Here is a 16,626-nt window from a genome sequence, read left to right on the forward strand (position 1 = left end):
GTTGGTCATATCAGGAATGAACGATCAAAAGCACCGAAAGGCATGCATACATACATTGCAACAAACTACTGCTGTTATGCAGAAAGTGGCCATTCGACGGGCTAATTTCACCCGTATAAGCACCGCTTCGTTAACCGCGGTGCATATGCATCACCCGTGGCAGAATGGCCCTTTGAGGAGGAACGACTAGGAGGAATAAATGCACATTCTCAGGCTCAATGCCACTCGTGCTGTTTTCTTCTCTGTCGGAGGAGAACGCATCGCATGTTACAGTCGCACACTTGTTTGAAAAAATGCTTCATTACAGCGCCTACAGCGGGATTCATTGCCAATAGAAATGAGTCATGCACACAGAAAAATATTGACACCGTTAGCGGTGTAATTGCACAGTACATATCTGAGCACTTGAGGAAAGTTAATTTAGTCCCTTCCCCGCTTAAATTACTCGCGCTTCTAAATGAACACCAGGAAGAAGGTAATAGAACACATGAAGCCATTTTACACGATCATGGCCGGCTTGTTACCCAACAAGTCGATCAAATCTTCAACACTTAAAAGCTTAAGACGACGAAGATATAGCCTGAAGTACACTAAATTTTCTAGGTGCAAAACCTACCGCTAAAACCCGCGAGACCTGTACATGTAGTAGTGATATTACATATTTCTCATTAACCGAATCATTAGGTATACTGATAAAATCTAAAATTTATTTGCCAATATTAAAAAAAAAATCATGATTTTATTGGATATTTCCGACTCCACATGGCCTTACACCGATCACAGAACAAACAATGACATTAAAATGTCTAAGGTCATCATCAAGCTTACTATATCTCACCAAATGAGACGACCGCGCAGTTCACTTGATCATTCTCGGTCATTGCGTGTCGGTCAATTATCATATCGAAACTGTCCTATGTGAGAGATACTATTGCTTATAGGTACGAAATGTAGTAATACAGAAAAGCTTTAAGTGAACTATTTATATCCGGGATATCGCCGGAAATGGAAAGATCCGTATAAGGCCGTCCTCCACGGGACGAACACGTTATAGTTAATGGCTATTCCGTCCGAGGTCGGTGACAGCCCGCAGTTTAACACAACGGTCAGTAGCCGATATTTCGCCGGTCGGATATTGTGGTCGCCAGATGGTCACAGAACGGCACGGCCGGGGATCGACAGAGGCACAATGAACGTCCATTAGCCCCCAATTGTCTTCTGATGGTCGCCAAAAAATGGCCAGAGCATGTATGTGGACGTGGTTGGTGATCGAACTGGGGTGTGTTTGATCGTTCAGTGCTCGCGGATGTAACTGCGTTAAAATGTTTGCTGATCTGTCTTTGCTGGATAGTTTAGCGTTTTTGAACAACTGGCTACTGGCGACGGTGGACAGCATAGAAACCACAGTCCGCTGCCATCGTACTTACCTATAACTAACGTATACCATGGTTTTAAGTGAACGCAGATGGTAAAGCAGTGGCAGATTATTACATCGTTTCCGATGAATTCTTGTTTTATTGAGTTCTGAGGTCGTTTGAAAGTCCCCACTTTTATGCTAGATATAACACTACACGCACTGGCATGGCCTTCCGTCCCGTTCCGTCCCGACCCACTCCCAAGGCCCAACACCGCTGACCGGGACAACAGCCACAACCTACCTACCGAGTCGAGTGGCCATCTGTCGTTTGACCCGCGGAACGACGTGTCGAAACCCTTCACGGCACGCGTGCTCAATTGAACTGTGTCGACGGGTCAGCGCGGCCCGACCCCTGCGTGCCGAGGATGCCCGGTACCGCGGCGGTGGCGCCACCTGCGCCCGCGTACGGGCTCCTCCAGCCGGCGGGCTGAGCGGGCCGGGCGACACTGCTGCCACGGCGCTCCTGAGGTCCGCACGGTCCGGTGGCACAGTCCGGCGCGCGGTGGGACGGTGAACGGGTGTCAGTGGCCGGAGGACAGAGACCAGAGCTGCACGGCGACCTCGGCGCTACCGGAGCCAGTCAGGTGGGTGCATACGGGGCCGCATCTCCGTCCAACACGCTGCTCCTTCTGTTTGGCGGGCTATTTCAGTTTCCAGCTGTCCTCTTTCAGGACCAGCCCGTCTGCAATTCCATCCTTGCTCTCATCACTCTGTCCGGGATGACGGTCATCCCACCAGACTACCGGTGAGGGGCGAACCCGAAAGGGCCATTCTCCTCGAGGTGATCGTTTGAGTGATTGGGCAGTGGCCGGCCTATTCCACCGGGACCCTCCCATCCCAGGGGAATGGGCTCAAATGCTGCGCTTACCAGTCGGTGCCGTTGACTCAGTGCAATGTTTTCTCTCCCTCTCATCCCCCGCCTCTGAAATTGTCTAATTTAACTGATGAAGGCGGCAGCCTAACCCAACGAAACAAATTTCCAGTCGTCTGCTGTGTCTTCCTGTCCTGCTGGGATGCTTTACTTTGTCCCTGTAGTGCTGTCACAACTTGGCCAGACTGTTGCAATACTTACCTGTCAGCCATTCCTTGCTGCATCATTTCTCATAATGTCCACGGAGGTCACAAGCGAGGCGGCTTCAGTGATCAGTCACCAGCTGCCTGCTTTAATCGACCGTTGGTCTCACCGCAGGGTGCCCTTTCGCGCCATGGAACGGTGCAGTTATGGCGATTTAATGAGCTGTGCATTTTCATAATGAACTGCGATCATAATTTGATGAGACCCATGGCGGTCATAAACCCAGGGGAAGCTAGATACAGGTGACCATCATTATATAATAGTTTAAATATATGGCTGCATAACGATCATGTTCACGGGGCTGTTTCTGGTTTTTCGGGTCAGCTTCTCTCGTTTGCAGAAATCTAGCACACATGTAAAGGGGAGATGGAGGCTTCAAGTTTACTTTACGTTACCACAATAAGCCGATAAATAACAAAAATAATATCTTCTGCTGTCAGCGTATTTGTTATCCATTTGCTATTTCGCCAGCACGCAAAGAACGGTTGAGTTAATGCATTGAAATGCATTAGCATGATAGAAAATGCATTGAACAAATGTACTAAACGCATCGTGAACGTGACAAGACCTTTAATCTTTTTGAATCAACATAGGATGAATCCAAGCGGCAAACATGTCTCTCCTATATCTGCTCATTAATCTTTTGAAACGCTGAAAACTGAAACGCATTTTTAGTGGAGTCGTTCCTTCGTTCGTGGCCATTGCCAATGATATAATTATGGGTAATCCTACACGCGAGTTCTAGCTAGCCTAAAAATAGTGACGGCGTGCCTGGTCTTGCCGACCTCTCATCAATTCAGCGTATGGGAGGGAAGAGCATAAACTGCATAACGGCTTGACCTGTTCCATGAGTTAATCGTTCGCTTGCCGTTGGGAAATGGGCATTCAACGAATCAAGCCCATGCTATTAATAAAGAGTCGGCATTTATAATCAGCTCCCTTTGGAAGACGAGTACTACGAAATGCTTCCGGTGTTAGGCTTTGCATATACTAACAGGTCAGTGCCAATCACACATTGTCAGTCTGCGAATATTGATGTTTAACAACATTCAATTAACTCTTCTCACTGTTGTCCGATAACAAATGGCAGGTATCATCACTTTGTTCGCCAGGGACACTGAACGTTGGTGTTATCCAGTCAATCGTCGCTCACTGATAACAATGCTTCAGTCCATCAGTAAACATTGGTAATACGAAAACCACTCGATCCTCCGCATCCCTGAGGCTACTTCTGCCCGAGTTTGCCCTATTTTGGGCGGCATATCTCGCGGTGTGTCGAACCGTTCACTCGCCGGGGGAGCCAGTCTCGGTTCAGTGGCGATCGAGACGATCTTGGTGTGATGCCTCCTCGACAGAGACAATAGCGGCGCGATGTCGGCGACAGCACCGGAGAGGGTGGCGGCGACCGATGATTAATTATTTCGCAGTGTTTTCTCGTTCGGGGCTTTGTGTGGAAAATGGCACCGGAAAGCCACAATTCACAATTTGTCCTTCACCTACACGGGACCCTAACGGTTGTGCACCTAGTAGGTAATTCATCTAAAGGGACAAAGACTGACGCATATAATAACCGTTTAGATAGGCCTAAAACATAGTTAAATGAGATCACGCTGAATGGCTTGGTTGCTATCGATGCAGAGGACATCAGGTCATGGAAGCATTGTGCTTGGCAAGGCTCTCGGCCGAGCTGCCCATCGAAAAGTGCAAGCCGCACTTTGCTGGGGAGCTAGGACTTGAATGAAAGGAGATCTCGGAAAGCATTCATACCACAAATTCAGTTCATTTTATTTACATTGTACATATATTGGGTGCGTCGGAACCTAAAAGCTGACCTACTTCTTCATTCATGAGAATTTCCGCGTACACCGTTATCGGCGGCTCTTCCCATCGAGCACCCCTACCACCTTGCATCTGGTATAGCAGTGTCCGCCCCGTTGTGACCAGATATGCTGATTCACCTCTATGGAGGTGCCCGCTGACCCAGTGGAGTTCTGAGTGTGTGACTATGGAGCCCGGCGGCGGCGGCGGCGGCGGCGGCGCAGCCCATCTGTCGCCGGAGCGCCGCGGGCGGCGGCTCGGTGACGGCGGTACGGGCCCACCGGCCGGCGCCGGCGTCCTCTGAGCCGCCCCACACACCATCTGGCCTGCCACCGACACCGTTAGCGTCTGTCCTGACTGACATGACACCGCCGCCAGTCACCACAGCTGGCACCCGACCTGAGCTGACCTGACCCGGCCCGGCCGCCACCGCGACCCGAACCGGGCCTCAACCGGCCCGACTTGATCCGGCTTAGCCTCCACCGAGGTGACACAATCTGCAATCCAAACCATCCGTCCAAGTCTGATTCTACACAGCCTGGTCCATCCATGGTCTACCCACGGTTAGCCCGATGGGGGTGGGTGACTCTGCTGGCCTGAGTTGGCCCTTCAATATCAGTCACATTAGCTGCATTGAAGCTATCGGCTTGGTAAAGAAGCTCCTGACCCGCCTCAAGCAAACCTTGTGTGTAGGTATTGTGCAACTCAGACTAACGCATTTTTTCCATTCCATACCAACTAAAACACTTAAACAAGAACTTCTGGAGCGAATGGGCATTGCCTCCAGCACTCTAGCACCCGTCCATTTACCGACATTCCTGATAAATCAGTTGGGGAAACTACGGGGTGCAGTTATTTTTTTACATCTTAGTTTTTGTTTACGCGTTTTTAGACGTTTCTCGGCGCACTGTTGTTGAAGTTATACAGGCCTATTTTACAGCTATTTTTGATTCACAAAACTGCTGCAATTTTTATAACTTTTTTTTTGCATATTGGCATTTTTATGGAATTGGAATGCATTTCATTCTTAAATCTCGAATGCCAATATAGTAACAATGTGAATCGAGCCACGCTCGTAGTGAAATATTACGAATCAATGATAATAACAGTAACCGGCAGAATATATGTAGTTACCGCGATTGTATAAGATAATACTATATGTTCCGCGTGAAATTGACAGGAGATACCACAAGAATAACAGCCTAAACAAATATTGAAATAACTGAAAGCTCATAATACCCGACTAGCACTGCTAACGCTGACCATTTTCTTCGATCATTAAATGCTTACCATACCATAACATCTGAAGATAATGAACTTGAACCTCGAAAAGCGAGTTGTCCAGTTTCAGTCCCAGTTTGTGCGGTACTGGGACACATTCATTATCAGTGAGTCAAATAAAAATTGTCCGGGGCATCATGCTGTGATTATATGAACCAGTTAATATGTATAAAATCTAGTTATTGGCCATACGCAAGGCTATGTAAACCGCCAAACGTAACGGCCACGGACCGTAGGTAGTAGGTTGACGAACCCGAAATTTAGCGAAATGAAGTATAGGTTCAAGCAGTTTAAATAATGCTGGTGCGTGGAGTTGAATAGTGATGTGAATGTGGCCACAGTCTACAACCACGATAACAAATATCGATTGCGCTTCGCTCAACCAGAGGCTGCTCGTTCTTGCTCATGAAGCAGTGCATCCCTATAAAATGAAAAGTCTGAACGAATGCATTCAGGTTCCTACCTCTGAATCACCTTATATTGAGATCCGTTTCTTAACAGGAACACAAACGCGGCCCATCAATTCGTCAGTACTAAGGCAACAACGTCTGACAAGTGACAACGCATCAAATGGCCAACTTCTGACACTATCTCAATCTACCAATACGGTAACGGCAATAAAATTGCATTGCAAAATGCAAATAAAATTGCACGATTTCCAAGCGCAGTTTGAAATCAAGTGCGACCAGCTAGTGTCATTTTCACAACCAAGTGCGACCAGTTAGTGTCTCAAGACACATTACAACTGCATAGGTACCGCAGTAACACATTAGGGGCGAAAGGAAACACATGACTTGTGTACGACCAGCGTTCTGTCAGCGTACGACGCATAAAGCAAACTGCTCAAACAACTGCGGCGCCGAACAACACAACACAGAGCTCCGAAACGAATGGTTTACAAAAGTCTACGACTGACGACATCGAAACAGTACGTTCATCGGGACTAGTCACATGACTCGCTCAACCCAGCTGGGTTATGGGTACTAATTGTGCTTCAAATTGACCTCTGACAGCCATTTACTTACGCTAGTTTGATGCATAAAACTGTACATTGAAACTCAAGCGGCAGCACATAGGTCTCCATCAAGGTGGTTATATACAACAGAGCACCACGCTAAAACGAGCGCGAGCCGCACTGTCACACTGACAGAACACTGAGCCGCGAGTCGTGACAGTCGCACTGCGTCATATGCACGCAGATGTCGCACTCACGGCACCGTTGCTGGCACTGCGCTGCGGGTGGACACGCGCGGTGCAGTAGCTCCACGGTGTGCGGCTCACCGGAGGGATTACCAGTCTCCGACCGGACAGTCCAGGCGGGACATGCGGTGTCTTCAACCATGACCGCCGTCCCCGTCTCCGCGGATTGCCGCATGGCGGCGACGCGGCGGCGTCGGATCTTGAGCTGGTGGACACTGGACTCCTGCCAGAGCTACCAGCTTCAGCCCTTCAGCATCCTGTCATCAGCAAACTCCAGCAGAGCTCCAATGCAACTGGGAAAATAAAATTTATGCTGTTAAGCTAAATCATGCAAAACATTTCCTTGCACAGGATTCTCTTGCGCAGTTCAGCAAAATCTTGTGATATCCATGGCCGTGACAAGAGGACTTTATGCCATTGTAAAAAACATAGGTTCATTGGTTCTCATTTACCCACATCGAGCTTCTATAGGTACCATTCATTTGTATATCATGAAGTATGTTAACTACACAATATTTATGCAATAGACTGACATGAAATATGTAGGAATGGCAAGAGAGATGGGTAAATACTAAATAAGCCAAATAGGTTGCAGGATTTATTGGCACCAAGCAGGTCAGAAAGTAGAAGTTCAAACAATCTTACAAACTACACCAGAGAAAGTCTTTGAATTAGGTACAAAATTATGCCACAGAAATAAAAGCAATGCAGTTTTGTAGAGCATTTCCCAAAAGATAATTGTGATTCAGCCTTGCTCCCATTCTGAGATTGAATAAATACAAATATGGGGTGAAAGTTACTAAAAAGCAGTTTTTTTTTTAGAAAACAGCTTCAATCCATGTTTGCCTGATATCAAACTCAAGGCAACATATCATAGCTTTGACAGCATGAAATGTCATTATTGAGGTTACAATTTCCATAATCTTGTCACAAACAGCGCACTTTAATATGGAATATGGATAACTAACACCAAATCAGCCAACCTTGTATCTTTATCTGGTGAAACTCAAGAAACCAATAAAGCAAACAATTTCTGAGCAAAACATTTAAGTATTTGACAAGCTCAAGCACCATGCAGCCACTGGAGTAGGTATGATGGGGTCTCGTAACTTGAACGTTCAGTCTGTAAGAGCATGCCTGACTTGACTTAACAGATTTGAGGCATCACAAAGACCTTTGCAGCAGCTCCTTCTATTCTTTTTTTAACATAAACTTTAACTATCATTACCATGCTATGATGATGAGATGGCTGGTTTCGGGAGCATGAAAAGTAGCAGCCCTTCTTTCATTCTATAACTTGTTTTCACATGCTGCACAAAATTTTTTTTTCTTCCACGTTCCATTCTGTCATTATAAAAAATAATAGCTATCATAATTGCTTCACTTCTTCCTTATATTTCAAGTATTGCTGCTGCAATTCATCACATCTCCCGTTAGTAAACCATTGCCCTATGGCCGCTAAAGTAAATAAGTGGAATGCGCCAGAAATTGTCAAAATCGCGCCAAAATAGCAAACTAAGATGAGAAAAAATAACTGCACCCAAACTACGAGGCGAATGTCAAAAAATGGATTGGTCAATAAATGGACTTTTGATGACCATATATGGGCAGAAATGCAGCCCCCGCTACTAAGGGTGAAAAACGGTATAACAAGCCGGTACTTGCGGTATCGCGTCCACTTATTGGAGAGAAAAGGCTTCCATTTTTCACTAGGAATTAGTGTGATTTGATTAAATTCGGCGAATTGACTCGAAATTGGCGATGGGAAAACGGCTTTTCTGCAGGTTCTGGGCGTCACAATCAGCTGGCCATTCAATAAATAGATTGGTTTTATGAAAGAAAATTGTTAAAAGATTTACAATAAACAAAAATATTTAATTCTAAAATAATAACTTAACTACAATTAGCAAAACCATAAACAAAATAATAAAAATAATGACATTTTTAAACCACGGTACTGCTAACATTTTTTGGCGCGTCTGTTTCAATCCGCCATATTTGCCAATCACGGTTTGACCTTGCGTTGTAACTCTGCGATTTAGAGCCGCCAGTTAATTATGCATCGGGTGAGTGTAGGCCTTGTGTGGTTAAAAAACATTATTATGCCTTATTTTTTCATTTGAATGCTAAAATTCATTGAAAAGATGAAGTTGTCTGATTTTATGACCATATATGGTCATCGCCCCGCCCACTCCAGCCGCTGATTGGCTAATCCAATTTTTGTTTGGCTCCTCGTAGTTTCCCCAACTGAAATACCTCAATTCCCGGGCCTTCCAACCCGCTACTCGTCACATCTCAGCGTTCCCGGGCGGGCACGTTCCTCTCAGATCCACCTTACCGCGGCGGCACGGCCCCTGGGGTGAGTTTGGTGAGGACCTGTCCATCTAAATCCGTTTAGGCGGCTCGGCGCGGCTGCCGCGCCTCTGTGTCGGCACATGCTCCTGAATAGGGGCATTACGGGACCGTCTCTCGGCGGCGGCCGGTCGGCGGGCTGCCATCTGTCTGATGGACACGGTGTGCCGAGCGGAGCGCCGGGCCGAGACGGCCAATCAGAGCCTCATTCGACGACCGGCGGCGCAGATTGTAAATGAGGGTGGGTGATTTTAAAATGACATGTCTGTGGAAGGAACGCCCATATGGCATCGGCATTTTCCCGAAGAGGGTGACATTAACTTCATTTGTGGCTCTCAGTAATGGCAGGTAAGCTCAGAGGAATAGAACAATATCAAGATTGGACGTTGTCTAACGCGTTTGTGAAACTCTGACGCTGGAAACGAAGACATCAAAAGATTTACCTTGATCATTTTACCTTGATTATTTACCTTCCCACTCACACTTCATTGGGTTATAAGATACGTTGTGCCTTTCAAATTATATTTCAGTCGGGTGGTTTGCTTTGGGTTGTTGGTGCGCTTTTTGAAACCACTTTGGCTGCACTGTGCATAACGTTACTTATTACCATGGATCTTACAGCTTCATTACATACAGCTTCTCACGCGCGTTCTGCAGGCTCTTTTCAGCGATGACAGGTTAGTTCATGGGGAGAAAGTAAAAGTGGTTATCTAATAACAGCACTAACGTGCAATGGGAGTCTATCTATAAGACCTCATGCAATGAGATTCTATGATGCACTCTCGTCATGGTGCGGAGGCCTAAATGAAGACATTTGCATTAATGCTGCATATGACTATTGACTTGGGCATCTCTGAACTGTTAAACAGAGCTAATGAAACAGCCCACGTAAGCAGGAAGAAATTTATAACCCCTTCGCCAGGTGGCAGGTTAGTGAACTGACTGAACAGCTGTCTGACATTTTGCTACAAGATTGCATCTGATGCAGATCTAAATAGGCCTGCCTAGCGTCCGGCCACGCTGCCTTTGATGGCCGCGATACGCCGTTAATGCAGCCACTATCACGGCGAGAGGCTCGCAGTCTCGTGCACCTCTCTTTGGTCGCTGCTCTCCTCTGCTCTTCTTCACTTTTTTACCGGCTCACGAAGGCTCTTCTCGTGAAAGGTCTATTCAAGTGCTCTCTAACGGCGTTCTTATAAAGTCGACGCAATGATCTGCATTCTGCAGTGATGTCAGTGCGCTTTGCACGTGGTGCCACTGTGCTTATGGCTCAACTCTCCAGCCCCAGGTGATCGTCTATTAACCCTCGCACGACCAGGCCATTTCTCATAACACGAACGACCAGGGGGGGGTTGTTACGACCCCCCCTGGCGTTTCGAAACGGAAGGTCGTAGAGCTTAGCGAAAAAAACAACGGATTGCTCTCAACGAGATCTCGCGATTGGTGGTATATTTTTTGGTCCTAGGTCAACATTTGACCTACTTTTGACCGGTCAAAGGTCAAATTTTCGGAAAAAATAGACTTTTTTCAACTTTCGGCGGCGATTCCGGCAAAACGGTGGGAGATATCGACTTGAAACCTTCACTATCGTGTTCCTTGATCAATTCTCTATCGTTTGGTATGTATTTCGTTTCCCTAGCTCTAAAAATGGCGCGTTGGGAGCGCCGGAAGTCGACAAGGTCACAGTCGGCGGCAGAAATTCGAAAAATCAAAATTTAAATTTTTGAAATCTGATTGTATTTTTGGATTTGGGAGGTCCATTTGCTCCCTATAGAAGCTAATATTGCTGCATATTTCCATTGAGGTGACAAGAATTAGCAAAATAGTGGTTCGGGCGCTTTTCAAAAATAGTACCGGACGCTGTTCCTCTTGTGACGTCATAGCTCCGTGACCTGACCTGACCCGGTCAAATTTCTTATACTATATGATAGCCAATACTTGCCCCAACATGCATGGGAAGTTTCATCACGATCCATCAACCGATGGCCGTACCACCGGCAGGAAACCTCGGGCGTTGGCACTCAGTTTGTGAAAATCCGGCCGGAGGCTGTACCTCTTATGACGTCATAACTCCGTGACCTGACATGACCCGATCAATTTTTTTTGGCAAAAGATGCGCAACGGTTGCCCCAGAGGGTATTGAAAATTTCAGCCCGCTACGACAAGCCGTTTAGCGTGCACTTCGAAAAAAACCTCAGGGGGGGGGGTTGATACAACCCCCCCCCTAGGCGTTCTAGGGTTAAACAGCTACTTTATTCATGCTTAAGTTGAAGTGAAGTGAAAAGAAGTGAAGTTCAGACGGGTCTGCTCATCTGTGACATAATTTACCGCTAACGCTTGCCAATTATGTTCACCTTTTGCATGGCGTGTAAGGTTTCTTGCATCATGCATGTCTTTCTCTACTTCATTGTCTCAGCATCTCTGCGGCACATCCCATTTATCACCATTAAATTGATAGCGTTATTCATGTACCTTTCATTGGCATCATTCGCTAAGCTGATGAATGACATATTATATTCCCTATTGAAAAGCTAAAACAGGAAAAGCTAGTGCTACCACTTGCGACATCCCAACATTCATGTGCCGTTTAAGCCCCACGGTATGATAGCAGTTTAATGGATAAATGGAGGTCAAATGCTGCTCTTTGAGTCTGTTGTTTGACCCCCACTCGCAGCGGCACTATGAGGTGCAGGCGGTCAGCTGGGCCAGCTGTCCGCCCACGGGTCACGGCGGTCAGGGCGCGTACTCGGACAGTCCCACTGGGTCAGCAGGGTCGGGCTCCGCGGGCACGACGGCGACAGATGGTGGAGGGAGAGACCACAGGTCAGGCAGTCCGCTGTTTAATGCACGGACATAAACGGACGGGTCACACTGGATTGCAATGCTGACCGACTGACCAAGTCGGTTTGCTTCTAAAGTCATAAGGTGCACATGTTCCTCTCATGAATTTCATTCTCAAGCCGTGCATCATCTATCCCTGTACGACTCCAGCTAATCATATCGTGCCCGGTGTCCCGTCCCGTCTCATTCCTAGGGAGTCCATCTATATATTTATATTATATTTACGTCAGCAGACACTCCACAACACGGTGGCTATTACGTGTCAATTATCAGTGAATAAAACGGTTGGGGACGTCGAAAGGTACACGGCAAACAACAATCATCCGCCGAAACAGCACACACACGCACGCACAATCACTCCAAATAAAAGAAACGTTTCGCTGCCGTTTTAAAAGCCGCTGGCTCGAGCCGTGTCACGTCGAGCCATCACTCCTGTCGTTTTCTCCATGGTCTCGCGGCAAGTCCCCGACTGCTCTGGGAAGGTAGATTGTAGAATTGCCTCTCAGTGTGCGGTAGAACTGTCTCCCAGTGTCCGCTGTCCGGCAGAACTGTGTCCCTGGGTTAGGTAGAATTGTCTCCCGGTGTCCGGGCGTGGCCGACCAGTCCCGGGACTGAGGTAGCGGTGTCGCGGCGGCAGCTGCCGGCATGCGGCCGCTCGTGCCGCATTCTGTTCCCAGGCGGCCGGTCGGGGTGCGTGTATTCCATTACTGGACGGCAGATGGTCGACCGACAGGCCGATGGACCGATGGACTGACAGACCGACGGACTGACGGGCCGATGGACGGTGGCAGCGACACAGCTGCCGCTGATTGGCAGTCACGGCGACCGTACCAATACTGAACCCATGGTGAACCAGTACTTAACCAGTACTGAATCAGCATGGGACCGAAACTGAACCGGTACTGGATCAGCACTGAGCCACTTCTTAGCCAGTACCTACTGAATCAGTACTGAACAAGTACTGATGAACCATAGCTGAACCACTGATGAAACAGTGCCTGTGAATAGAATGTCATTACTGAGCCGTTGCCGAGCCAGTACTGACCTCTCCCTCCTTATTCTTTTTAGAACATTGCCGCCCGAAGCTTGAAATAGCTATTCGTTTCCAGGGGCACATGTAAAAGCGTTTCCACTTATTACCTTGTTGTGAGATGGACCTCATGGAGAATCTTGGGATGGACCATCGTACCCCCCGCTGCCATGCTAATTGCTACGCAACGGCAAGTTGTGATACACCTGATCGAGCCCGTCAACTCCGATGTTATCTCCGCTTTATATGATGGAGCGTGGTGGGGCTCCTGAATGCCTCCCAGTTTATCAACGCCCGGTTGGCTTTTATCTCGACGCGCCCACTATGCAACCACGTCGAATGACGCTTAATAAGGGCGCTGATGACGGTGATTTGACGGAATTTGACCACCAGTGTTGAGCCGGAGCGATCAGCTGTCATGTCAGGACTGAGGTCGTTAACCGGACGCCGGTCAGTAAACGCTGGCATAACGGGGAGACAGGCGCTGTCACGACGACGGGCGCCCGACGTTTTGGCCACAGGAGCCGGAAGATGGGGAGGGGTGAGGGAGACGCGGCTGTGGAGCCGTCAGATACAGACAGACGAGCGCGTCACGAAGTCATCATCCCTCTGAATGGTCACCGGGGCGCCGGCACCCGCTGGATGCGGCTTGCGGTGCCCCTCTGTGACAAAGAGTCGCCCGTCGTGCCCGTCACGGGCCGGCCAATGACACAGCCGCAGGTGGTGTGACGGATAACGCCTCAGAGTTGTCATCGCCACTGCTGGTGTCATCACTGCTGTCGTGTTGTCGGAATGGCGACTGGTATTGGTGGCGGCAGAGCTTCCGTATTTCGGTTTCGAAATGTTGAAAATTATGTGTCGATGGGGGCGAAACAGCAAGTGGTTTCAGTTTGACTGGCAATCAAAAGCTCAACAAGTGCTGACCTTGAATAATTTTGCAAAGGGAAAGGACGTCGGCAATCAATCAAGTCATTAGCTATGAGATGTGATCTGACGACAATCATTCTCCTTATTTTTGTTATCTGGCCTTTATGCAGCCAGTCCACCGAGAAAATTGGAGAGGAATTACCGAGGAAATTGATATTACCTATCACCACGCGCATGACCAAACAAATATGGAACAATGAATAGATATACTTCTATAATTCCCTTGGCAACCCATTCTTGGTGATCTTCCTACTTTATAAGTGGGTCAGGTCACAGTGCCAAACTATAATCTGTTGAACCCACTGTTTGTGGCGTAGCACCGCGCCGCGCACCACGTTTATATGCTCCACTGGTCTGACGACCGGGCTCTACGGGTGCTGACGATTTGCAGCCATCTCTCTCTCGAGGCCCGCCGGAAGCGAAGCGTACCGCCCCCTCCCCCCCCCCCATCTCCATTCCCGACACCATCGGCTGAGAGGCGCCAATCAGAACGTGACTCCTGGATGCTGGGAGCCGCTCTCACCCATGTACGCATCGGAATGGCGACTGTCTCCGGCATCAAATGATCTGTAATATAACCGACCACAAACGAATGAAATGTTTACGACTGGCTGTAAAACTGAACGGATCCAAAAGCTGCGCGAGGGTAGTGTCTGATTTGATTCAGGGCCGAGTGTCAAGATATTCGATTTATGTTTGCAATGTCTGGACCAATTCACACAGTAACTCCATTCTCCATCGGAACAATGTCGTGTGGCTTGGTGGAGAGCGAATATAAGAGCCGGAACTTGGTGAGAGTGTAACTGAGCCGCCCACCAGCTGAGAGCGCACGCCATCCGGCGGCAGGTGGTGCGGTCCTGACAGGAGCCCGCTACACCAGAGGCGACACGCCACAGAGCGTGTCACCCGACTCCCATTGTTGGTGCAAACGGAGACGAGTGTGTCGCACCGGGAGACGAGTGTGTCGCACCGGGGGACGATGTGACGCCGCGACAGCTCTCTCCGCGACAGGCGAGACCCAAAAGAAGGGAACGGTGCCGTTTTCGGCATGCGCATCGTACTAAGAATTACGCTCCGTGCGGATCGTGACGGCAAGCGTGTTTTGTGCTGTTATATGAGCCCGGCCAAATCGTGCCGGTATGCATGAGACCGGTCAGTGCGGCGAGTAGGTCACCAGGATCGCCGTATACCTTTTATTCAAGTCGTGCTGTGCCATTTTGTACTCAGCGTGCGGTAATCGATCGTTCCATCCGCTATGTCGCGGTTTGTGCGGGCTTTCCCAGGCACATCTCTGAGGCGAGGGTGGCACCGCGGCAGGTCGCGGGGCGGAGACACGTCGCACGCGCTCGGAGCTCGTCGATTCCGCACCGTCACGCGCCCACTGGGACCGTCACGAGCGAGTGACGCTCACTGAGCCACGAGTGACGCCCGTACCGTGTTGTGACGTGCGAGCACACGCGAAAAGAGCGTCTCATGAGTGGGTCAGGAAGGTTACTGTGTCAACAAGTCCGTCAGACCAGAACCAAGCTGTTACTCATCCCGAAAAGCATCTATTTGTCAAGCATCAATCCGCCTGTCTATTTGATATACACGATCAGTTACTAGGAATGAATGTGTTCATTATGATTCAACATATACCTTCTCATCCATTTGTAAACTGTTGCATTATAATGCCTGTTGAAGACGAAACATCCATTGTTATTGATCCCCTTCTGCAGAGAGAGAGCCGAATCAAGCTGATCATTTGACGATCCCATTACTCAGTCTCGGCATAACAGAGTCATTGCCATTCTCACGGTCCGTCAGTCGGTCAAACCACCGCTGCGTGTCAGCGCGTCTCACTGCTCCGTTCAGACTCCGGCGTTAACACGGCCGTGAGCATGGCTCACCCATTGGCAGTGCAGTCGGCGAGAGAAATCGCCGTGCCAAAAGCCGCATGAAACCGCGCCGTTTAGCCGTCTGTGCCGCTGCGAAGCGTCCTGCTGTCGGAGCGCCGCGGGCCAGCCGGAGTCTAACCGAGCAGAGCAAGTGGGACGACGGGTGCCGGTGTCAGACGCCACCTGCGCCCGAGCTGCTCACCAGCGAACGTGCACGGTTCACACGTAAATCACACCCGACCGCAGCGCCGCGATCCTGCGCCAGTGTAAATGGGACCAGCGGCAGAAGGCAGTGCGTGAATGTTTTCTAATAACGCCGAGTTTAGCAGCGCTTCTCACATAAATTCTCGGGTAGCCTAAACAGTACAGAACATTAGGGACATTAGGCTCTAGACTTAATAATTAGACACAATTACTGTATAATTTGTGCACGGAATATATCTCCATCCCATTTGAAAATTTAGCCAGCTTTGCTTCAAGCATCTACAATGAGCAGCTGCAAATACAAGCAATCTAGTTAGGCTAAAATAATCTGGACGTATTCCATTCTTGGCAACATGTCCACTTTTCTTCTTGCCATGATAATTGTGATGTGAAGCAGGCCACTCAACCTTGCGGCTAAATATTACTCTGCCGAACGCGGCGCCACCAAAACACCACCCTTGAAGGAAATAACGTGCAAGCTGCGCAGTTTTCTCATGATTCTGCGTGATATCTTTATTGTCGCGTTCCGGTCTGGGTCCGGTGTGACAGCGGCATGCATTATGCGAGCGTCGAACCGGCTACACGCAGTCATCACCTCTTCTTT

At 48.7% G+C, this 16,626-nt stretch overlaps 1 protein-coding gene across 1 annotated transcript in view; it reads left to right on the forward strand.

Moving 5' to 3' along the window:
- Positions 1-1,850: 1,850 nt before the first annotated feature.
- The window catches only part of LOC122369285 (proton channel OtopLc-like), a 55,652-nt gene continuing 40,876 nt past the window's right edge, over positions 1,851-16,626 (forward strand). Inside the window, exon 1 of the mRNA XM_043343913.1 lies at positions 1,851-2,001. The gene's annotated coding sequence lies outside the window, so the exon portion shown is untranslated. The remainder of the gene's footprint in view (positions 2,002-16,626) is intronic.

The sequence above is a fragment of the Amphibalanus amphitrite genome, unplaced genomic scaffold (genome assembly GCF_019059575.1).
Source record: "Amphibalanus amphitrite isolate SeventyFive unplaced genomic scaffold, NRLGWU_Aamphi_draft 001023F_arrow, whole genome shotgun sequence".
Lineage (NCBI taxonomy): Eukaryota > Metazoa > Arthropoda > Thecostraca > Balanomorpha > Balanidae > Amphibalanus > Amphibalanus amphitrite.